Raw genomic sequence first — 25,493 nt, 5'->3', positions numbered from 1 at the left:
ATTGCCACAGAGTGTACAGCGCATGCTCCTCGGTGTCAGCAAGAACGGCGCATGCTCCTAGCTGTCCGCTGCAACGGGGCGCGACCTTCTTTAGAAGCTAATGGGGAGCCTTGGAGGACCGGAAGTAGGGTAGTCCTCCTGCCAATGAGAACATCCACTATTGTCTGAATGCGGAAGTTGTCCCATGAGCTTCTGAAGCTGCTGCACCTCTCTCTCTGAAAGAAGATTGAGCTTCACTCCAGACTACAACTTCCTTCCTCTGTTTAACATTGTGAGTACCGCACTCTCTTTTCCATTTCTTTATTTCATTGTGGGCTTCGGTTGTTGACTCGCAGCAACTGGATGTAAAGACAGTGAATCCAGGGAGGACCAGACTCAGGAAATGTTGATCCAGATCAGTGTCTCAATTGGCAAAAACAGTCCCACAGTGTGAAGTTATAGCCTTTGCTGTGGGGGGAAAAAACAGCAGAAAGGAAGTGCATTGTTTAAATGGTGATATATTGGGATGTGGGGAAAGTGAGGACTGCAGGTGTTGAAGATCAGAGTCAAAAAGTGTGGCAGCTTCCAAGCAGCAGGAGAGTCAACGTTTTGGGCCCGAGCCCTTCATCGGGAATGCCGTGTGGATGTACAAAGGGGCCTAAGCGTCCTCCTACACCAGTCACTGCCTGTTGTGAGACAGGTGCAGCAAGCAATCAGCAAGGCAAGTGTAATATTAGCAAGAGGAATTGAGTTCAGAAGTGGGGATGCCTTCCTGCTGTTCGGGGGTGGGGGGGGGTTGTCATTAAATATATTCAAGGCTGAACTCCTCTGATTTTTGAACAACAAAGAGGTGGATGTTTCTGGGGGAAGGCAAGAAAATGGTTTCAAGACCAGTATAGAACAGTTACAGAGTCAGACAGCACAGAAACAGACCCTTCAGCCCAACTAGTCCGTGCTGACTATGTTCACAAACTAAACTAGTCTCACCTGCCTGTGTTTGGCTAATATCCCTCTGAACCTTTCCTATTCATGTCCTTATCCAAACATCTTATAAACGTTGTTACTGTACCTGCATCCACCATTTCCTCTGGACATTCATTCCAAACACAAACCACTCTCTCAAAGGAAAAAGGTGCTCCTCATATCTATCTTAAAATCTTTCTCCTCGCACCTTAAAAATTTGCTCCTAATCTTGAAACGACACCTGTCATTCACCTCATCTATGGTTTTATAATTCTCTATAATGTTGCATCTCAACCTCCTGTGTTCCACTGAAAACATCCCAGCCTATCCACCTAGATGTAGGTAGATTAATATCTAGTTATGATCTGTTCAAAGCTGGTGCAGGCTCGAAAGACCAACTGACCTACTCCTGCTCCCAACTCTCTCACTATGTCCAGGACAGTAAGGGACTATAGGACAGGAGCAGACATTTGGCCATTCACCACATCAGGTCTGCTCATACCATTCAATTGTGGCTGTCAACCCCATTCACCTGCTTTCTCCCAATACCTCTCGATCCCCTTGATACTCAAGAACCTATCTATTTCAGTTTTAAATATCCTCAGTGACCTGGCCTCCACAGCCTTCTGTGTCAAGGAATTCCATAGATTCACCACTCTCTGGCTGAAGTTTTTTCTTTTCTCCATTCTGAAAGGCCCTCTGGTCCTAGTCTCTCTTACCAATTGAAACATCTGTCCAATGTCCAGGTCGTTCAGTATTATGTATGTTTCAATTAGATCCCCCCCCCCCCCCCCCCCCCCCCCGGTGAGTGCAGGCCTGTTAATCAGCATGAACCAGACTCTTCAGGATGAGGTACAGCAGGGATTAGGTTCAGCAAACTGAGAATGGAGGGAGAGTGTGTGGGATGGAGATTTTCAGCCTCTCTGGAATAAGGGAGGAAAAAGCGATAAATCAGAACTGATCGGATGGGCTGATCGGCCAAAGAGTGGCAGGTGGAGTTTAATTTAGAGAAATGTGAGGTTTGCATTTTGGTCAAGCAATCCAGGCAAGACTTACACAGTTAAGGGGAGTGTTGCAGAACAAAGAGACCTTGGTATGTTTTCCTTTATTGGTCAGAGCATTGAGTACAGGATTTGGGAAGTCCTGTTGCTGTTGTGCAGGACATGTGGTTAGGCCACTTTTGGAATACTGCATTCAGTTCTGGTCTCCCTGCAATAGGAAAGATGTTGTGAAACTTTGAAAGGGGTGGGAAAACTTTTATAAGGCTTGTTGGCAGAGTTGGAACGTTTGAGGTACAGGGAGAGGCTGATAGGCCAGGGATATTTTCCCTGGAGCATCAGAGGTTGAGGGGTGACCTTATAAAAATATATAAGGGGCATGGATCAGGGCAAGGTCTTTTCCCCAGGATAGGGGAGTCCAGAACTAGAAGAACATCGGTTTAAGATGAATGGGGAAAGGGAAGTGAGTAGAAACTTTTTCACGCAGAGGGTGGTGGATGTATGGAACCTGCTGCCAGAGGAAGTCGTGGAGGCTGGCATAATGACACAATATAAAAGGCATCTGTCTATATGAATAGCAAGGGTTCAGAGGGATATGGGCCAAATGCTGGCAAATGGAACTACGTTAATTTAGGATGTCTGGCTGGCATCTGTCTAGGTTAGGGTGGATTAGCCATAGGATGTTCAGGTTATGTGCATTAGTAAGGGTTAAATGCAGAGCAATAGGGGTTTGGGAATGGGTGTGGGTGGGTTACCCTTCGGAGGGTCGGTGTGGACTCCCTGGGCCGAGTGGCCTGCTTCCACACGATGGAGCTTCTCGGAAGGGAAGATGTTTTGCAAACTGCGCAGGCGCACTGCGGACCAGACGGCCGCCGTCCGGAGCAGGGCTCAGAGGGATATGGGCCAAGTGCTGGCAAATGGGACTAGATTAATTTCGGATATCTGGTCAGCACCAAAGAGTTTGATCCAAGTGTCTGTTTCTATGCTGTATATCTGTGACTCTTGCTTTCCACAAACATTTGCCACATCTTTACGTTCAGTTTCTCTCTGGTGTCTATGTTAATACCTTGATGTCTCACTTTGCTCCCCCGCTTCCCGGGGACGTTAACCATTTTGTGTCTGGGTCTTCTTCAAGAAGCTGCATTGCAGGTTCACCCTGAATTGACACTCTTCCCAACTGCCCCGAGTGTGGGAAAGCCTTCAGGAATTCCTCAAACCTGCTCAGGCACCAGCGGCTCCACACTGGGCAAAGGCCCTTCAGCTGCCCCGAGTGCGGGAAGGCTTTTGTCTGGGCCTCCCACCTCCTGACCCACCAGCGGGTCCACACGGGGCAGAGGCCCTTCAGCTGTCCTGAGTGTGGGAAGAGATTTACCCAGGCCTCCAACTTGCTGACCCACCAGCGGGTCCACACAGAGGAAAGGCCCTTCAGCTGCCCCGAGTGCTGGAAAGGCTTCACCTGCTCCTCCCACCTGCGGAGGCACCAGGTGGAGAGAAACTTACTTGGAGACAAGGTATGGGTTGAACTTGGTGAGTGAGGCAGTATTTCCTTTGGGTTACGGCTGTAGCAAGGAACCAATTACAAAGGGACAACTCTGTGCTGACCAATAGTAGAGGAAGAGAGGCGGAGGGGGGTGGCAGTGTGAGCGCTTTGACCTTGAGCTGCTTATTTAAAAAAAACAGCAACTTTTTCTATGTCTTTTTGGTGAGGGGGGTGCGGGGGTGGAATCTGAAGCTGTAACAAAGTTGGGTCACAATAAAGGTTACCTGAACTTACTTACTGCAAGACTCAGGCTCTCATTGAAAGTTTTGAGCTCCAAGAGGTTTCAGTTTTAAAGCTGCTCATTTTTTGCAACCTCCTGTACTGAGTTTCCAATGTTGTGTATCAGATGGAGTAGTGAATGAGGAGCTAGTATTGTTAGAAATTGTAAATTTTTTGTGAGTGCAGGTACTGCATCGTTTCATCGGCATTGTAAAGTTTCCTGGCAGCACCAGGAGGTGTGGGCTGTGTTCACTAGATACGCGTATCTTTACAATTAGGAATACCTAAAATGATATATTCAGAAACATAGCTGAAGTCTGAAAGCATGTTAAATTTTTTAAGAGCTGTTGAAACCTTTCTGAAACTTGCACTGAATTATATGCAGTTTAACCACAGCTCAGGACAGGTTGGAAGGGGTGAATGGCCTGTTCCTAGTCTTGTGATATTGGTTCTGACTATGTAGAAATAGAGTCATAGTGTTGTACAGCATGGAAACAAGCCCTTCAGTCCACGCCGACCAGATATTCTATCTTAACCTAGTGACCCATTTGCCAGAATTTGGCCAATGTCCCTCTAAACCCTTCCTATTCATATCCTCATCCAGATGCCTTTTTAAATGCTGTAATTATATCGGCCTTCACCACTTCCTCTGGCAGCTCATTCCATAAACGCACCACCCTCCGCGTGAAAAGGTTGCCCCTTAGGTCCCTCACAAATCTTCCACCCCCCCCCACCCTAAATCTATGCCCTCTAGTTCTGGACTCCCCCCTACCCCCAAACCTGGGGAAAAGAGATACAAAAGTTCATTTTCTCCCCCCACAGGATAAAGAGTTGCCCAGAGGGAGGGGGTTTCACTCTGAACCTCACAAGACCAGTTCTGCGTAGTGACATCAACAATGGAACGAGGGGTTGGGGTAAGGTGTCTGGGTAATGGGGTGGGGCCAAGCCGAAAGCAGTCCCTGCACCATTTGCAAAAATCCCAACCCGAGGAATCCGCCCGAGGCAGATGCGAAACGGAAGCCTTTCCCACAGTTGCCACACTTCCACGGTTTCTCCACGGAGCGGGATTCCACGGGTTTCTCCATGGCTGAAGCTTCAGATGTACACAAACGTGTGTGGAGCCCTTTCCCAGGCCATATAACTGTTTCAGACTCCACACTCAGTGCGCTGCAACAGTAGGGTCTCTCATCCAGTCCCACTGATGCTGAAAATCTACTCAAACAGGAATCAAAAAGCTTTGTTCCTTCTCACAGACTCATAGTTGAAAATTGTTGTGGTCCCGATGGATTGAGTGACTGTCGGGCATTGACGTCAAAATAAGGACTGCAGACGCTGGAGAATCAGAGTCGAAAAGTGCAGCGCTGGAAAAGCACAGCAGGTCAGGCAGCCTCAGAGGAGCAGGAGAGTCAACATTTCAGGCATAAGGCCTTCATCTGTTGATTTTGAAACTTCCGTCTTCAGATCTTCAAATACTCTGTAAAGAGAGATTACAAAGCTCATCACTGTCAGTGCAGGGTAGAAATTCTGAACAAGCAATTCTACTTTCTATGGAATATTCTTGTGTTCTGTTATTCCACAAAATTGAAAGCACCATCCCACTCTCTCTCCCCCTCTGTTCTCACTCCGCTCGAGCTAATTCTCCTGAAGGTGCTGATTCAGGATCTTACAGGGGCAGAAAAGCAAAAACGTCAAGACTGACTTCTCTCTGCATTTTGGATAATTCCACCTGAAAGTTAATATCTTTCACAACACTGGGATACCGCTGAGAGGGAGCAGGTCTGATTTTGGGAAGCAAAGAAAAGTGTGTCAATTCAGGGTGAGTCGGGAATGCAGCTTCTTGAGGAAGAGCCAGACACGAGATGGTTAACGTCCCCAGGAAGGTGGGAGCAAAATGAGATGTCAAGCCATTAACACCGACATTAGAGAGAAAGTGGACCTATTGACGTGGCAAATGTTAGTGGAAAGCCAGAGTCATAGAGGTGTACAGCACAGAAACAGACCCTTTGGTCCAACTCATCAGTACCAACCAGGTATTCTAAATTAATCCAGTCCCATTTGTCAGCACTTGGCCGATGTCCTCTAAACCCTTCCTATTCATATACCCATCCAGATGCCTTTTAAGTGCTGTAATTGTACCAGCCATCACCATTTCCTCTGGCAGCTCATTCCTTACATACAGCACCCTCTGAATATAGGAGTTGCCCCTTAGGTTCCTCTTAAATCTCACCCTCACCCTGAACCTATAACCCATCCAGGGAAAAGACCTTTTCTATTTACCCTTTCCATGCCTCTTATGATTTTATAAACGGTTGTAGGGTCACCCTCAGCCTTTGAAAACTCAACAGAAAACAGCTCCACCCTGTTCAGCTCAAACCCTGACAACATCCTTGTCAATCTTATCTGAATCCTTTCATGTTTCACAACATCCTTCCTCTAGCAGAGAGACCAGAACTGCACACAATACTCCAAAATTAGCCAAACAAATGTCCTGGAGAGTGCACAACATAACCTTCCAACTCCAATCCTCAGAGGACTGGGAAAGTTTTCAAAACTCACAAAAGACAACCGGGAAAGAATGGAGGGACAAACAGATCTTTTGCGGGTCAGCATGGAACATCAGGGCGGGGGGAAATGGGAATGAGGGAAAGAAGCTGAATGTGCTGGAGCAAGGTGGAGGAAGAACAGAGGATGCAAAACCGGTTTGAAGCTGCAATGAGGAATATTGCATGTGCTGTACTTGTACCTGTTGCAGTTACTGGTGGGAATCGGGTGCATTTTAAACATCAAAACAGAAAAGCTATCTACTCCTCCCGCCTTCCCAACGTCGATCCCTCTGTCCCTCCTCACCCGGGTAACTAAGACACATACCTGAGTTTGTGGAGTCTCCTCCCTCCCTGCATTCACTCCAGTTGCTACAAGTGAATAGATTTCCCCTCCCCCCATCTCTGTCTCCCTCCCAGGATGAAGAGTTGCCCAGACAGAGTGAGATTCACTCACGGACAGGGCCACTTCCCTGCTGTGACATCAACATATCAAGAGGCGAGTCACAGTTTGCAAAACCCCTTCCCTTCAGAGAACCCTCACAGTGTGGAAGCAGGCCACTGGGCCTAAAGTCTCCATACCGACCCTCTGAAGGTTAACCCACCCACACCCATTCCCCTACACCTGTTGCTCGCCATTTACCCCATCTAACCTGCACATCCCTGGGCACTAAATAATTCAGCATGGCCAATCCACCCTAACCTGCACGTGCCTGGGCACTATGGGTAATTTGGCATAGCCAATCCCCCCCCCCCCCCAAACCTGCACATCCCTGGGCACTATGGGTAATTTGGCATAGCCAATCCCCCTCCCTAACCTGCACGTGCCTGGGCACTATGGGTAATTTGGCATAGCCAATCCCCCCGAACCTGCACATACAAATTCACCCCCATGGACGTGTGTGTGTGTTTGCACGAAAGAGAAATAAAAATCTACATCAGTATATCTCTGCCTATTTGAGAACAGGTGCCTTACTTCTGTTGTAAATATTGTTGTAAATCATAGCTGGGTGCTAATAGTTAGATGGAAGGGAGACAAAATTCCCCAAGTAGGGCACCATGAGAATCCTGGGAGAGCCCTAATTTCTGGTTTACTTCTGAATGAACAAACATTAAGCATAAGCACCTATTTATTTTTAATTTTGTTTCATTTTTCTTGTTTAATTCCCTGTTATGACTACACTCTGTGCCTGGATGGTTGACAGGCTGGGAGATTGTGGGTTGGGGCATGATTACTGAATGTTTTATTGATCCAGAAGGGGTAATAGGGTACAGGGAGATCAACAGAGGACAGAGAAATCAGGACCTGAAATCCGAGGTGACACCAGACTACCCTGTGATCAGTGCTTTGATTAGCAGTGCCAACCCTCTACCTTTACCGAGCTTCCCATCTGACTATCCCCTTGATATTCAGGATCCAATCCTTGCCATCCTGAAGCCATGTCTCTGTAAGGAGTCTCGGATCATAATTATTCTCTTCAATGTGTGCAGTCAACTCATTCACTTTTGTTACAATGCAGCACACATTCAGACACACTGTTTTTAGTTTCAATTTTTGTGACCTTTAAAATCCAGTTTTGATTGCTGGTACATTTACTCCCCTTGTCCCTTTCTATCACACTCTGATGTTCATTTTCCACATCACTATACTGCTGACTGGCCTTGATTTGGATTGGCCATGCTAAATTGCCCAGAATGTCCAGGGACGTGTAGGTTAGGTGGGTTAGCCATGGGAAATGCAGGGTTATAGTTTCATAGTAATAGAAGCAGGAGTCAGCCATTTGGCCCATCCAGCCTGCTCCACCATTCATTAAAATCATGGCTGATCTATCCATCAACTCAGCTCCTCCTCCCTGCATTGTCCCAACTACCCTTCATTCCCCTACCATTGCAAATACCCATTCAACTGTGTATTGAGTTTAGAGTCATAGCGATGTACAGCATGGAAACAGACCCTTTGGTCCAACCCGTCCCATGCCAACCAGATATCCCAACCCAATCTTGTCCCACCTGCCAGCACCCAAACAATATCTCTCCAAACCCTTCCTATTCATATACCCATCCGAATGCCTCTTAAATGTTGCAATTGCACCAGTCTCCACAACTTCCTCTGGCAGGTCATTCCATACACACACCAGCCTCTGTGTGAAAAAGTTGCCCCTTTGGTCTCTTTCATATCTTTCCCTTCTCACCCTAAACCTATGCCCTCTAGTTCTGGACTCCCCCACCCCAGGGAAAAGATTTTGTCTATTTATCCTATCCATGCCCCTTATGATTTTATAAACCTCTATACGGTCACCCTTCAGCTTCTGACGCTCCAGGGAAAACAGTCCCGGCCTGTTCAGTCTCTCCCTGTAGCTCAGATCCTCCAACCCTGGCAACATCCTTGTACATCTTTTCTGAACCCTTTCAAGTTTCACAACATCTTTCTGATATGAAGGAGACCAGAATTGCACGCAATATTCCAACAGTGGCCTAACCAATGTCCTGTACAGTCACAACATGACCTCTCGACTCCTGTACTCAATACTCTGACCAATAAAAGAAAGCATACCAAACGCCATCTTCACTATCCTATCGACCTGTGACTCCACTTTCAAGGAGCTATGAATCTGCCCTCCAAGGTCTCTCTTCGTGAAAATGCCTCTACTGCTTCCATGGTCAGAGAATTCCATAGATTCACTACTCTCTGGGAAAAGCAGTTCCTCCTCATCTCGGTCCTAAATCTGCTTCTCCTAATCTTGAGGCCTGGTCTCATCCAGCAGCAGAAATGACTCGATAGGGTAGGGCTTCATCCCCACAGTGCAACATATTCCCACCTTCCATCAAAATCCCGGATGTACTTAACTTACTCACTCAGTTGCTGTCTCACCAATGCAAGATTTCATTGTAACTTCTGCTCCCATTAAGGGCAAAACATCTCTGAAAGCTGCTCTGAAACTTCAGCCTTCACAATCACACCTCTGCTTTCACCGAAGAAGATTAGAGTCATACAGCACGGGAACAGCCCATTTGGTACAACTCGTCCATGCCGACCAGATATCCAAAAGTAATCTTGTCCCATTTGCTAGCATTTGGCCCACATCCCTCTGCATCTGGATGGGTACATGAATAGGAAGGGTTTTGAGGAATATGGGCCACATGCTGGCAAATGGAATAGATTGAGTTCGGATATATGGTTGGCATAGACGAGTTGGGCTGAAGGATCTGTTTGTGTGGTGTATGACTCCAACTGTCTTCGGTGAAAGCAGAAGTGTGGTTGTGAAGACAGGGCTTTCAGAGCAGCTTTCAAAGAATCTTTGCCCTTCCTGGGACCGGAAGAAGTTACAATGAAATCTTTCATTTGTGAGACAGCAAGCAACTAAGTGAGTACATCCGGGATTTTGGTGGAAAGTGGGAATTCATTGCACTGAGAGGATGAAGCCCTACCCTATCCAGTCACTTCTGCTGGTGGCTGAGACCAGGCCCCAAGCTTTGGGGGAGTAGGTTTAGGACAGAGATGAGGAGGAGGAAGTGAGGGCTGCTGGTTTTCCCAGAGATTAGTGTATCTGCGGAACTCTCTGCCCGAGGAAGCAGGCTCCAATATGCCCCGGTCCTAATTCTTCAGCTTGACGTACCCGTGACTGTAAACTTTGAAGTGCTTTGGTTAACTGCAAATATTTCCCACTTGTCCAACAATCCAGTGTCAGCTGTTTCAGTCATTGGGATGGTTTTGATTCAGCTACTAAATACATCTACTCTTATTAGACAATGTTCATAACAATGTACGCGAGGTGATACTATATAAGCAAGTTGTAAACCAGTACAAAAGCTGACCAGACAAGGAAGTGGTTAACAAACACAGGGCATCCCTCTTCGAGTATGCACCTTGTTTGTTTACAAATTAAACACGCTTCAGATCTTTTCCGAGCTGCTTTCCGAAAATCTGGGTGCCACAATAATGGACATCATCGACTGAAATAGGCAGCAGCAAAGAATGAACACAAACCAGTCCAGCAGGGGGCACCCATGTTTTGGTTTGCGTATTGAGGGAGTACCCTATTTGAGACCCCTGTGATATCAGTACCATACCCAGGCTAATGTGCATTGAAACCAGATTATGAAGTGTTAACTTTCCTGCAAACTTCTGCCTGTGTGTGTCTCTCTGTAACATTTTCCAACTTGCTTCATATCTCAGTTTGTCAGCTTTTGTTTATTCCTTCCTTCCTTCCAAGGCTAATGAGGCACTCGCATTCCAGAGCAGCCCAAGTTAGGGAGTTGAGCCTCATAAATCCTGGCTGTGACACATTGCTGCTTAACCAAGTGTGCAAACTCTACATACCTCTCCTTTGTTCCATTTGCAAATCGAACACTTTTCAACACAAGTTGTTTGTGTCTCTGCAAGAGTCCATAACCCAGGGAAATACAACAGAGTCTTTAATAGTTGCCCAATGTGTCCTGTATGCCAAATTCATTCAAATAGGGTTTCACTCTCGTAACCCTGGAGTAAGCAAATTCACTATTACTAACTTTGTAAAGCACAAGTGCTCTCAGCAGTATTACGTCCAGACGCTAGGACCCTGTTGAGTTCTCTCACTAGTATCTTGTGGCTGAGTAGGGAGAATTGTATCAACATTTCTGTTAGAAACGAAAATCGCTTCTTAATAATCGCTCTAGACAAATTCAGGAAAACAAAGTTTTATTAGCAAGTCTGCAGAGTTGGGCACCCTTCTGAGAAAAGCGCGCCGAGGCTAACAATGCTTTCTGATTAAATACAGGACAAGTCCCTCCCCTCTGTGGCTCTAAAGAGTCACGAGGTTCACATTCTAAACCGTTCAGTATTTTTCCATCCCTTATCTGAAAGTCTGCAGCAGATGTCTCCCGAGTTGTTTTTTTCTACCCTGTAGTCTTATCAGTCAAGGACTTATTCTTCTCTGTCAGAGTTAGTGGTCCTATTAATCAAGGACTTGTTTTTCTACTCTCTCTCTGTGAGTGGTCTTATCAATCCGTAGCAGCAGATGTCTCGTCTTTTATTACAGAGAAGCATGTTTTACCCTACCCCTATGGCTCTATTCCCCTTAGACTCTGAGGTCATGCACATCTCAATTGTTTGTACCGAAATCGTCTCTCTCAATTTCTAACAGCACTTTTGTCCCTGGCCAGCTTTCCTCTTTATTTTGGACACAACAAAAGCAGCAACCACCCTCTATATTTCATCTCTCAAAGTATATCGGCCGGTGACCTGGCAGGACCAGGGTACCTCCTGCCTGACTCGCCAACTGTGGGGGATGGAAATAAAGCCCCATGTCAGGGAAGAATTTGTTTATCAGGAAGCAGTACAGCTGCAAGGCCAACCGTCTCCGCTGAGCCTGGGAAACACAAACTTTAGCAAGCAGGCACTAAGCTGAGATTCAAAATGGTTTCCAGGCTTTAATATGTGACCAAATGGCTGACCCAAATCTAATAATTCTCCCACATCATCGCAGGGAATTAAACAAGAAAAATGAAACAAAATGAGAAATAAATAGGTGACCGTGCTTAATGTTTGTTCATTATGAAGTAAACAGGAAATAGCAGTCTCCCAGGATTCTTATGGTGCCCTACTTGTGGAATTCTGTCCAACAAGTTTAATTGGAAGCACTAACTTTCGGAGTGCAGCTCCTTCATCAGGGGATTGTGGAATATAAGATTGTAAGACACAGAATTTATTGCAACAGTTTATAGTGTGATGTAACTGAAATTATGTATTGAAAAGGACCCGGATTGTTTGTTAAGTCTCTCATCTGTTCGAATGACCATGATAGTTTCAGTTCTTTCAAATGTAAATCACAAAACCTTTTAAAATAGTTAAATCCTCAAGTGAACTTTACCAATTGGTGTCGCGTCAGCCCAGATAATGTATTGAAGGTGTGAGCTCCCCTGTGTGAGACTGTCTGTGCCACAATGGTTAAACTGACTTACAGAATCTTACATGGATTCATGCAGTTTTTGAGCAAAGTAAGACATAATTCTGCAAGTACAATTTCACCCAACAAACTTGTGCATGTGTGTTTTGTGTGTGTGTGTGTGTGTGTGTGTTGGCGGGGGGGGGGGAGAGATGTATATTTGCAGATACATTCTATGTGCATTTTTTTAAAGGAAAAATCTGCAGGCAGTCAATACATGTAATAGTTTGTAAATTCGACTTGAAACATGTTAGAAACGAAAATCGCTTCTCAATAATCACTCTAGACAAATTCAGGAAAACAAAGTTTTATTAGCAAGTCTGCAGAGTTGGGCACCCTTCTGAGAAAAAGGCGCCCCGAGGCTAACAATGTTTCTGATTAAATACAGCACAAGTCCCTCCCCTCTATAGCTCTGAAGAGTCACGAGGTTCACATTCTAAACAGTCAGTATTTTTCCATTCTGGACCCTTATCACAAAGTCTGCAGCAGACGTCTCCCTAGTTGTTTTTCTAGCCTGCAGTCTTATCAGTCAAGGACTTATTCTTCTCTGTCAGAGTTAGTGGTCCTATCAATCAAGGACTTGTTTTTCTACTCTGTCAATGTGAGTGGTCTTATCAATCCGTAGCAGCAGATGTCTCGTCCTTTATTATAGAGAAGCATGTTTTACCCTACCCCTATGGCTCTATTCCCCTTAGACTTTGGGGTCATGCACATCTCAATTGTTTGTACCGAAATTGTCTCTTGCAATTCCACCCTTTCTGTTTTTAAGATGTGCATGACAAAGATAAGCCTCCTCCCATCAAGGGCCCGGGAAACCCTTGGTCTTTCGCAGCAACAGCACCTTCAGTTCCTGCGTTCCATGTTGGGGTACCGCCACTGCCTGGAGTTGGGAAATATTTTTCTGGATTAAAGATTGAACACAGGGGGTCAGGCAGGGTAAGATGAGTAGAAGCATTACGCCCCCCCCAGCCACCAGTAACGCCGTGCGCCACCAACTACCACCTAGGACACCATCCCACCATCCGATGTCACCAAGAGGACGCCAGGATTGAACCGGCACATGGGCCAGTTTCCGAATTTTATCGGAAATCTTCAAAACCGCTTTACCATTATCGTCAATTTTCAGACAGCAGTTAGTCAGGTTAAAATTCCCACACACGCCCCCTTCCGAGGCCAACAGATAATTCAAGGCAAGCCGGTTTTGGTATATAGCAGCCCTCATCTGATCCTGCTGCTTAGCCAGCAACTCCAGGGCCAGGGCGGTCTGATTAGTAATGACCTCTACGACTGATTGGAGCCTGATAATTCGATTTAACATATAGATAGGAGTACGGTATCCCCATGATCCGTCCTGTGCCCACGTAGCAGGCCCGTAGTATTCAATAATACGGGCCGGTGGCCATTCATCCCCCCAATCACCAACTTGGATATCCCTTGTTGGCCTCTGCAGGGAGTCAAATAGTTTAACCCCCAAGTCGTAGCCCTCCTCCCGGGGTAATAAGAAGAACTCTGGTCTAATTAGACCCAGGAAGCATACCCCAGCCCATCCCATGGGCAACTTGGCATATGCCTGATTACCGCATATCCAGAATAGGCCATCTGGGGCAGGGCCCCCCTGTTTCGCAACTTCGTTCCACACCTCTTTTATCCCAGGGATGCCCTCATAAGGGCCGGAGCCGCTACAATTCCAAAACCGAGAGTCATCACCCAGCCTCACACAATTGCGGTTCTCCTGTTTCGCAATGTACCATGTGATATCCTCAGGCCACCAGACTTGTGTGGTTGCATTCAACACACTCTGACAGGGGCTGATACCCACCTCAACCTTCCCTTTCCCTTCAACACACAACTGGCCTTCCGGGCTGTTAGTCAGTCTCCACACCTGCCCTTTCCTTTCGTTGACATGTGTCCAATTATACTGAAGCAACTCCCATATATCTAAGCTTTGACCAGACCACGGCCATTGTTCAGTCATATGTGGCCTCCCACAAACCCAGCAATTGCTAATATTTAACACGGTGGCTACCCTCGACGTAAGATCAATAAACAGGTTCTGTGTTACATCGGGGAGTTTGATCTTTTCTTCTACCTCCTTGTATATAGACGGCACCTTGGAGACAACGACCGTCCTTTGACGGTCGCGCTCTTTCTCTAACTTCCGTTCAGTGTTCTGTACTATTGTCTCCTTGACTCTGTCCACATGTTCTTTGAGCAACACGGAGGGTAGGCCCCACTGCCCAGCTTTGTTAACACACACCCAGTGGTCATTGTTAGGGCATCCACGGACTTTGCCACCGTACCCTTTATTATACACCTGATAATAGGGTTTTCCACCCTCCCAACATTCTTGCCGTGCATTCACATCGTAACACCGATCGTTCACATGGGAGTGAGACACAAATGACCCCGAGTCGATCTGACTCCCAAGCCTCACCGTAGTCCGACATTTGTCACATCTCCCCTCGCCCTCCCCCACATACAGGAGTAAACCGATCAATATCCCCACCAATACAGTCCAGGTAGAGTTCATTGTCGCTGTCTTTTTAGCTTTATCACCAACGGCTTGTCCCCTGGCCCGCATGTCCAAGTGCTCCCTCCTTCTGGCGGAATAGGCCCCTTTATCCTCGATGCGTGGGCCCACCCTTTTTCTTTCGTCCGAACAGCGGCTTCAGTTGTTAACAGGACCAGGAACGGTCCTTCCCACTGCGGCTGGAGCTTTTCGGCCTTCCAGGTCTTTACAAGTACCCAATCTCCGGGCTCCACCTTATGCAAGAGGAAGTCGAGCGGCGGAGTCTGAGCCAGGAGACCCTTTCTCCGGAGTTCTGCAAAAGAACGGGATAAGGCCAGTAAATAGTCTCTGACGAATACATCTCCCCCTTGTAGAGTGGGACACCCATCAACCTTACTCCAATATGGTAATCCGAACAGCATCTCATAGGGGGAGACCCCGATATCCTGGCGAGGTGCTGTAAGTATCCTCAATAGGGCAATGGGAAGGCACTTTGGCCAGGGTAACTTAGTTTCTAACATCAGCTTAGTCAATTGGGTCTTGAGCGTGCCATTCATTCTCTCAACTCGACCCGAGCTCTGGGGATGCCAGGGTGCATGGAATTTCCATTGGATACCCAGGGCAGTACAGATCAAATGGTGTAGCCTAGCAACAAAATGTGTCCCGCAGTCTGAGTCTATAGATTCCATCATGCCATATCTCGGGATTATGTTCTCGAACAATAGACGGGCCACGGTTGGTGCATCGTCTTTGGCGGTTGGGAAAGCCTCTACCCAGTGGGTGAAATGGTCTACTATTACTAGCAGATACTTCCATCTCTGTACTGGGGGTAAGTCTGTAAAGTCAATTTGGATCCTCTGGAATGGCCTAATCGCGAGAGGCTGACCACCAGCTGGCATAGAACGCATGGCTTTCTTGTTAATTCGCTGGCAAGTGGGGCATCCGACTACTTCTTGTTGGGCTAACGTGTATATCCCCCTGCATACATAGTCTCTCAGGATCGTGTCACACATGGCTTGCACCCCCCAGTGGGTCTGATGGTGTAATCGGTGCAGAATACTCCGGGTGATCTGTTTGTTCAGTACTTGTCTCCCATCAGGAACCGTCCACTTCCCGTTAGTTTCTAGCCGGGCACCCAATTGATCCATTTTATCAATCTCCCCCTGGGTGAAGACGGGTTGTTTAGCGAGCCCTTCCCTCAACGGTATTAATGTTAATAATTGGACGTGTTTTTCGACCGCTGCCCACTTGGCTTCCTCATCTGCCAGCCGGTTTCCCACCGCTTCCGGTGTCGACCCCTTCTGGTGACCGGGTACATGGACTACTGCGAGTTCTATAGGCAACGCCAGGGCTTCCAATGTTAGGCTGATCATTTGTTCGTGAGCTAATTCTTTTCCCCGGGAAGTTATCAATCCTCGCTCTTTCCAGATTTTCCCGAAAGTATGAACGATTCCGTATGCATACTTTGAGTCAGTATATATGGTCCCCACTTTCCCCTCCAACAACTTCAGGGCCCTCTGGAGGGCGTACAACTCACAGGATTGAGCTGACCACTTCCCGGGCAGTCGTCCGGACTCGATCGTCCGTTTCATTGCGCCATCTACGACAGCATAGCCACTGTACCGTACCCCACTGATGCACTGGGAGGACCCGTCGATGTACAGTTCCTGTCCCTCACCCAGCGGGGCCTCTTGCAGGTCCTCTCGGCTTTTGGTCTGTAAGTCTACAAATTCCACACAATCATGCTCCTGTTCCCCATCTGCAGGACGTCCGTATAGAAACTGGGCAGGGTTGCAACTGAGATCTTTTGCAAAATTGAGATCGTCTCCGGTCATCAAAATCGTCTCATACTTCAGGATGCGAGAGTCTGTTAACCAGCGGTGAGCCTTTTGAGCCAGTATGGTACTAACCAAATGTGGGGAGTATACTGTGATTCTTCCTCCAAAGGTAAGTTTCCGGGCCTCTTCTACTAACATTGCCGTAGCTGCCACTGCCTGGATACAGGTCGGCCATCCACGTGACACAGGGTCTAACATTTTTGACAAAAATGCAACCGGCTGACGTTTCCCTGCCCGCAGCTGGGTAAGCACACCTTGGGCAATTCCGCCGGCGCTATTAACATATAACTGGAACGGTTCCTTCAGGGTGGGTAAAGCCAATACCGGAGCTCGGATCAGTTTACTTTTAATAATATTAAATTGCTGCTCCTCCTCATCTGACCAGTCCAGTTTTTGTTCTTCTTGTCCCAGTTTGTCGTACAAAAACTTTATTAGAGTGGTGTAACTTTCAATCCATATCCGGCAATACCCTACTAGCCCCAGGAATTGTCTGATTTCCTTCTTCGTCCTGGGTATTGGCATACCCGTAATCTCCGATATTCGTTCTGGCGTGATACGGCGATGCCCCTTACTGACCTGATGGCCCAGATATCTTACTTCTTGCTCCACAAACTGGAGTTTTGTCCTGGAGACGGGTAGGCCCTGTTTCCCCAGGAAGTTCAGCAGGGCAACGGTGTCTGCTCGTACCTCCTCTTCTCTCGGTCCTGAGAGTAAGAGATCATCAACATATTGGAGCAATTGATTCTCCGCGTTACACCGAAATCCTCCTAAGATCTGCTCCAGTATTTGTCCAAACAAGTTGGGTGACTCTGTGAATCCCTGCGGCAAGACTGTCCATCTTAACTGTCGCTTTCGTCCTGTGAAGGGATTCTCCCATTCAAATGCAAAAAGGTTCCGACTTTCTTCGTCAAGGGGGCAACTCCAGAAGGCATCCTTCAGATCTTCCTCTTGTAATTCCGTACTTCAGTACTCGTTAAGGGGACGTTCACATATCCCGTCCCTCCTTCCGCGCCTCCCATGGGCACTTCCCGGAGTGGATTCATTCTTGCAATCGGGACAGAGTTTCGTCTGTGACTCTTTTCAGCTTGAGATCTAGTCTGTACTCCTGAGGCACCTGGTGGTTCCTCCCCGCTTTCTTCCCCTTCCCCTGAATCGTCGCCACCCGAAGGACTATTTTGCGGGGCAGACAGGGTCACGTAGGGCGGCGGTAAGTGATCTAAAGGTTCCCATTCTTTCTGCCCTTTCGAGTCTTCATTGGTTACCTTCATTTTGCAAGATAGTGTGACTGGCAGCCAACAAAGGGCGTAATCACTTTCCTCCCGAGTAACATTAGGTTTCGAATTGACATATAAAATTAGAGCTTGCCGGACCCAGTCTTCGTCAGTGCCGAATTTAGGCCACCACACTGAGTCTCCCTGAATAGGTTTTTGGGACCACGTTTGACAGTATTTCACCATCTTCTTTCTAGATTTTCCTTTTCTCCTACCCTGATCCCAATTATTTAACATTATTCCTAACGGACTATCGTCAGGTACCCCGGGGTATTTTTCATTGTCTACGCTCAAGCCTATCTTTCCCTTATTCGCCTTGGATCCCTTATTTCCCATTGCCGAGGACTTTGTAAAATCGGAGATTTCTGTATTATCCCGTGATAATCTATCACTATTTAGCCAATTCCCGGACCTTCAGTCCCGTGATCGCCCAGGTCCCTTTGCAGGCACCCCCGGTCTTTGGATTCCTGTGTCCTACGTCTCTGTGAAACAGATCACAGGCACCCCGTAGGTCCACGTTCCTCCACAAACACGGTCTCTGCAAAATCCCGCACAGACGAGCCCCGGTCTCTAGATTCCTGAGTCCCACGTCTCTGTAGAAAAATCTACAGGCACTCCGCAGGTCCCCAGTCCTCCGGAAAGACGGTTCCCGCAAGTCTGTTCTTACCTGGGTTCGGTGCACCGAAATTACTCGATCGTTAACCGTCCCCACTGCCTCGGCCACACCCCTCCTTTGTTCTCCTGAGCCTTCTGGATATCACTCGCTCAAGCCACGGGGGGCGACAAGCAAGGAATCAGGGACTGCCGAACTCGGCAGGGTGCACCTTCTCCGATGTCCTTCCTCAGCCACCCCTCGCGGCCGGAGTGTTGATCGGACGAGCCCCCAAGTTTGTTAGAAACGAAAATCGCTTCTCAATAATCGCTCTAGACAAATTCAGGAAAACAAAGTTTTATTAACAAGTCTGCAGAGTTGGGCACCCTTCTGAGAAAAAGGCACCCGAGGCTAACAATGTTTCTGATTAAATACAGGACAAGTCCCTCCCCTCTATAGCTCTAAAGAGTCACGAGGTTCACATTCTAAACAGTCAGTATTTTTCCATCCCATATCACAAAGTCTGCAGCAGACGTTTCCCGAGTTGTTTTTCGACCCTGGTGTCTTATCAGTCAAGGACTTGTTTTTCTACTCTGTCTATGTGAGTGGTCTTATCAATCCGTAGCAGCAGATGTCTCGTCCTTTATTATAGAGAAGCATGTTTTACCCTACCCCTATGGCTCTATTCCCCTTAGACTTTGGGGTCATGCACATCTCAATTGTTTGTACCGAAATTGTCTCTCACACTGCCTGAACTGCTGTGCTTTTCCAGCACCACTCTAATCAAAAGTGGATTGGCCATGCTAAATTACCCACAGTGCCCAAGGATGTGCAGGTGAGGGTGGATTGGCAATGCCAAATTACCCATAGTGCCCAGGTTAGGGTGGATTGGCTATGCTAAGCAGGTAAGGTGCATGACTCAGGGATAAATGAAGAGCAATGGGGATAGGGGAATGAGTGTGGGTGGGTGACACTTGGGAGGGTCGGTGAGGCCGAGTGGCCTGCTTCCACACTCTGGGGATTCTCTGAAGGGAGGGGTTTTTTGGAAAGTATGTTCTCCTCCCCGTGTGCTGCAGGCGCAGCGCATGCGCAGTGCGGCGTCCCGCTGTTGGCCATGCCCCGCCCCCTAAACCGTCACTATTCCTCGCCCCGCCCCTAGTTTCTTTGTGACGTCACAAGGCGCATCCTGGGAGGGAGGCAGAGATGGGAGGAGGGGAAATTGGTCACTTGTAGCAACTGGAGTGAATGCAGGGAGGGAGCAGCCTCCGGAAACTCAGGTATGTGTCTTAGTTACCCGGGTGAAGAGGGACTGAAGGATAGAGATTGGGAAGGGGGAGGGCTGGATATCTCCTGTTTTGATGTTTAAAATGCACCCGATTCCCACCAGTAACTGCCACAGGTACAAGTACAGCACATGCAATATTCCTCATTGCAGCTTCAAGCCGGTTTTGCATCCTCTGTCCTTCCTCCACCTTGCTCCAGCACATTCAGCTTCTTTCCCTCATTCACATTCCTCCTCTACCCCCCCCCCCCCCCCGATGTTCCAAGCTGATCCGCAAAAGATCGGTTTGTCTCTCCATTCTTTCCCGGTGGCGCCCATTACTCTTGTCTATTTCTTGCCTTCTTCAGCCTTGTGCGTGAACAAAGTGTTAGCGTATATCCTCTCACTGCCAGCTGCTTCCTTGTTGGCGAAAGCAACATTTCCTCCCATTTTTCGCCGACACTGAGCCTTCTGACCTCCTTGATTGTGGCTTTTTTTTTGTTTTGGCAGAAGCAGGGAACAGATGCTTATTACTATTAGTAAGAGGAATTTAGCTTAACCTACACCCTCTCCCCTCACAGCACCTTATCTGTTTGTAACATCTACCATTGTTTGCAGGCACATTTCATTCTTGTATGCACATTTTAGCTAATACAAAAGTAATTATATATTTCCTTCACATTGCTTTCATTCTTGTTAACTCCACTCTTGGCTGAAACAATTATACCCTGGCGTTAGTTCATTTACCTCGCAGAAGCAATTATGGTTGCAGAAGTAACACTGCTTTCCCTATATCCCACAGGGGTGACCCTACAACCTTGTATAAAATAATGTGGGGCATGGCGAGGGTAAACAGACAAGATCTTTGATCTGGGATTGCTCATAGGTTTCTTTTAAATCTCACCCTCACCATAAACCTAAGGGGCAACTCCTATACACAGAGGGTGGTGTGTGTAAAGAATGAGCTGCCAGAGGAAGTGATGACTGCTGGTACAATTACAATCTTTTAAAAGGTATCTGGATGGGTATATGTCTGGAAACATTTAGAGGGACATGGGCCAAGTGCTGGCAAATGGGACTAGATTGATTTAGGAGATCTGGTCAGCATGGACTGAAGGGACTTTCTGTGCTGTACATCTGTGATTCTGGCTTGCCACTAATGTTTGTCACGTCTCTATGTTCAGTTTCTCCCTGGTGTTGGTGTTAATGCCTTGATGTCTTATTTTGCTCCCCACATTCTGGGGATATTAACCGTTTCCTGTCTGGTTGTTCTGATCTGGACTGCTGTCTGGATCTTCGGATTTCTGGGATTGGTCAATAAACACACCTGGAAATGACTCTTTTGTCAATCACACAAAGAATAGTTTATTCTTTGATACAGCCGGGTCAGTAGACTCTGATCAGCACAGAAGGATTAGATTAGATTCCCAACATGTGGAAACAGGCCCTTCGGCCCAACCAGTCCACACCGATCCTCTGAAGAGTAGCCCACTCAGACCCATCTCCCTCTAACCAATGCACCTAACATTATGGGCAGTTTAGCATGGCCAATTCACCACATCTGCATATCTTTGGATTGTGGGAGGAAACCCACGCAGACATGGGGAGAATGTGCAAACTCCACCAGCCAGCCCCCCGAGGCTGGAATTGAACCTGGGACCCTGGTGCTGTGAGGCAGCAGGGCTAACCACTGGGCCACCGATGAGTACTTCTAGTGTGCCAAAAGAATCCGCTGACTTTTACAGAGTTTGGATAGAACTTATGTCCATTGTTTAGAGTCAGACATTGAGCATGATCACATAGTAACAACCAATCAGATCCTGCCATGTCCTCGCGCACATTTGACTTAGCCTAGGGCGGCACAGTGGCGAGCACTGCTGCCTCACAGCACCAGGGTCCCAGGTTCGATTCCAGCCTTGGGTGACCGTCTGTGTGGAGTTTGCACATTCTCCCGTGTCTGCGTGGGTTTCCTCTGGGTGCTCTGGTTTCCTCCCACAGTCCAAAGATGTGCAGGTCAGGTGGATTTGTCATACTAAGTTGCCCATAGTGTTTGATACATTATTAGTCAGAGGGAAAATGGGTCTGGGTGGGTTACTCTTCGGAGGGTCAGTGTGGACTGGTTGGGCCAAAGGGCCTGTTTCCCCACTGTCGGGAATCTAATCTAATTAGATTAGATTACTTACAGTGTGGAAACAGGCCCTTCAGCCCAACAAGTCCACACCACCCCACCGAAGCGCAACCCACCCATACCCCGACATTTACCCTTTACCTAACACTACGGGCAATTTAGCATGGCCAATTCACCTGACCTGCACATCTTTGGACTGTGGGAGGAAACCGGAGCTCCCGGAGGAAACCCACGCAGACACGGGGAGAATGTGCAAACTCCACACAGTCAGTCGTCTGAGGCGGGATTGAACCCGGGTCTCTGGCGCTGTGAGGCAACAGTGCTAACCACTGTGCCACTGTGGCGTCCATCTATCATAATTTCTTGTAGACAACCTGTTTTTGGAATCGTATTTGTTCTGTCTGGTAGTTAGCATTAAACTGTAATTTCTACGATTAATGGTTAGGTTTACATTTGTTACTTCAGCATTTGCAATTTTTTTTCACCGGATTTACACCAGTCTGTGGATCCTTATTTGTTCTGAGTCACGAGTATCTGCCTGACTCAGTTCTGACTGAGTGAGCCAAGCAGAAGCCATTTTGTCCTACCTCCCATGTTAAAGTGGAGATTTGATGCAGCCCAGGGAATCCTTTGTGGAGTCAGACCTGTAAAGCCTCTCTCTTGGTTTGTCCTGGAGATCGCACTCTTTGGAAGCCTGGAATAAAAACCTCTCATCATAAAGTCCCAAAATGCAATTCAATTCTGTGTCTGTCTGTGTCTCTCCCTTTTGAACTCTCACGACAGCAAAGATTTATTTTGTGAAAGCCCCGCTTGCAATGGGTAGTAAGAATATGTTATAATGGACAAGATCCAACCATTAATTGCAAAGCTATGGATAGTACCGAGTCTTGTTTCAGGGTCAGATTCAAAGACTTACATTCATTTCACAAGGGAACGGCTGTGAATGTTATCACTTGGGATCCTGTTCACACAGATTCACCGATGCTGAGGCAAACGTTCTTAATTGCCTCACAGCATCTTGTTATCACTTGGTGAGCCCAGGTGTCCCTATCTTTAAGTTCTGCCCTCTTTCTGAGCCTTCCTGCCTGTTTATTTTCTAGTGCAGTAAATGTATTCAATAATTCAGCATTACATTTTAATCTGAATGTTTAAAGACAAGTTTTAAGGCTATAGACTTTATCACCCAGATGCCCACACACTCATTCCTCCCTTTAATTGCACCACGATCACTGAAAGAGAAGGCTAGTCCAAACGAATGCCCTTCAAGGTGGTCCAGCCATCAACATCCTGTAGAGCGGCACCACCATCTTCGCAGCTCATCTGGTCATATTTATCATCGCCATCGACACGTGTGGGTGAGCCATCGGATCACAAAAGGAGCATCTTCTGGGGCAAATCTATATCACTAAGGGACCTCATAAGCCGAGCAATTAAATACCTAACAATACCAATACTGACAAACAAACATAGCTAAATTGATAAGCCAATTGTACCATCAGCCCGATCTGCAGTTTCCCCAACTGGTCCCTTCAGTCATTCTGTCAAGGAATACCTGGATCTCTTCTTGTATCTTAGTAATATTGCCAGTGAGATCGGGAACGCCCATAGTGCATTTATCTTGGACAATGGTGCAGACCTCACCCTCCTGGGGGAGTATATAGTCTAAGGCAGACCGATTCTGCACAGAGTAAAGACACAGGTCTGATAATCCCAGTTTACTCTGTTTCAGAGCCTCTTTAGTCTTATTTCCTCGAATGGTCAGGCCGTCAAAGAGGGAATTGTGGTTCTGTTGACTTGTCACCCCTGCCAATCCTTCCAACCCCAGGGTACTCTGGATTCCCCAGCCTATCGGGTGTCCTGTATTGTCACCCAGTCCCTTGGGGTCCTTCCAGTTGGAGCAAGGTTGGCTGAAACCGACCGCTGCATCCTCCTCAGATGGAGGTTCCATCGACTTGTCCACTGGCCAGGACAAGGTACTGTTGTGGGAACAAGGGCTCTGATAGTGACCTTATGAGGGACATCTTTGTCATCAAGGACAAGGAAATTGGTAGCTTTACCTTAGCTGAAGAAATAATAGTCTGGTTTGATTTATATTATGGAGAGTTTGTCAAAATAGGTTACTGAAATGTTGCAGCAGCGGGTCTGGTCAGGTCTACAGGAGTAAAGGGTCGACATTTTGCAAGAGGAGTTGCTTGAGAGCTGTAAAAAATGGGCCAAGTGACTCGAGCACTCGCACTGTATGGGAGACAATGGTCCTCAGAATGCTGTTCCCATTGGGCTCTCCCTTAGCTCTATTGTACATGGTCTTGGTGACAGTATCAGGTTCTGAAAAGAGAAAAGGCCTATAAATGCACAAGGGAAGGGTTCCGTTCCAAGTCCATGTGCCACATAAGGCCTGCTGTACCCCAGCCAGTGTTACACCAGCTGTTTGTATACACAGACCGGAGGTATTGGAAAGTGATATTTCTCTTCGCAGGGTCGGCAGCAGGAAGTCTGACAAATGGAATGGAATCGGGGATTGGGGACGGGGCAAGTAAGTCATCTCCCGATAGAGATGAGTAACATGCTACTGCCTCTGGGGTGAAGAGCGTTCTGTGGGCCTGTATCAATAAGTTGTTTGTGGATTGAGGAGTTTCCCCTATCAGGCTTCCCTTTTCTCAAGTTGGCCCGACCTGCAAAAAGGGATGGTGTTCCTGAGTTGATAATTTTTATCCTCACTAGGCTTGCATCTGCAGGTAAAATCAAAAAAACATGGTAACGACATGGTAACTCCCACTGATTTCTACTGTCCAGATGGACCATCTGGTCTTTCTGATGTAAGAGACCATTGCAATAATCAATCTTCGTCACGTTCCACACGTCAAAGGCGTCTGGTCCGGTGCACTGGACAACATCATCTCAGCATAGGTGGTGGATAATCTCTGATCATTCCTGGTCGCATCCATACTTAGTAGCTTTCCCCATCAGGATGTTGTATGTGATCAGAAAGGTGAGGAGATAAGCGATCACCCACATGTCCCTCCTCTTAGTTCAAGTATCTGTCATAAGATTAACATGAAAATAACAGCAAGATTCAAAAACCCAACTGGACAGGGTCCACTCCTTTTGTTGGGATTCCAGGATTCTCTCCTCCTCTTCCCTCCTCTTGATTGGTGCGGTCAATCAATTTACAATGGTGCAGTTGGACCCAAGCTGAGCACCCAACCACTGTGACCGCTGTAGGGGTGGGAAGTAAAACCTGGAAGGGGCCATCCCAACGAGGATAGAGACCTTTGCCAGTCCAGTTCTTGACGAGCACCAACGAACCAGGTTCTACCCGTGACGAGGCTGAAAGGGAGGGAACATCGCTGTAGGCCGCACGCTCCTGGGAGTGAAAGGCACGCATAACACTAGTTAGAGCAAGAACATAACCAATCATTGTTTCGGTCATGTGGTGGAAGTGGACTGAGAAGGGAGCCGAATCGTTCCAAGGGGTACGGAGGGGGTGACCAGAGAGACTCTCAGCTGGAGACAGTTGTATCTTGCCCACAGATATGGATCGCATCTGGAATAAGGCCACAGGGATTAGCATAACCAGGAGAGGCCAGACTCGGCCATTAATTTGGCAAGTTTAGTCTTGAGTCTGGTTAAAACATTCAACAAGGCCGGCCGCCTGAGGATGATAAGCACCATGCAGTTGCCAACAAATACAAAGCTGGGAACAGAGTTCTCCGTTAATATTACCTACAAAG

At 47.4% G+C, this 25,493-nt stretch overlaps 1 protein-coding gene across 5 annotated transcripts in view; it reads left to right on the top strand.

Annotated features, from left to right (window-relative positions):
* LOC148145003 (endogenous retrovirus group 3 member 1 Env polyprotein-like) overlaps window positions 1-25,493 on the top strand; it is a 467,418-nt gene that overhangs the window by 86,756 nt on the left and 355,169 nt on the right. Inside the window, exons 1-2 of one of the 5 annotated variants that reach the window (XM_087975487.1) lie at window positions 53-271; window positions 4,953-5,077. The exons of 1 other annotated variant lie outside the window; for it this stretch is intronic. The gene's annotated coding sequence lies outside the window, so the exon portion shown is untranslated. Of the gene's footprint in view, window positions 1-6; window positions 272-4,952; window positions 5,078-19,426; window positions 19,651-25,493 lie in introns of those variants that run through there. 3 more of the 5 variants (XM_087975485.1, XM_087975486.1, XM_087975489.1) reach the window with 3 other exon arrangements.

The sequence above is a fragment of the Chiloscyllium plagiosum genome, unplaced genomic scaffold (genome assembly GCF_037043375.1).
Source record: "Chiloscyllium plagiosum isolate Xiang-an unplaced genomic scaffold, Cpla_swu_hap1 HiC_scaffold_27, whole genome shotgun sequence".
Taxonomy (NCBI): Eukaryota; Metazoa; Chordata; class Chondrichthyes; order Orectolobiformes; family Hemiscylliidae; genus Chiloscyllium; species Chiloscyllium plagiosum.
This window is presented reverse-complemented; position numbering and strand designations above follow the sequence as displayed.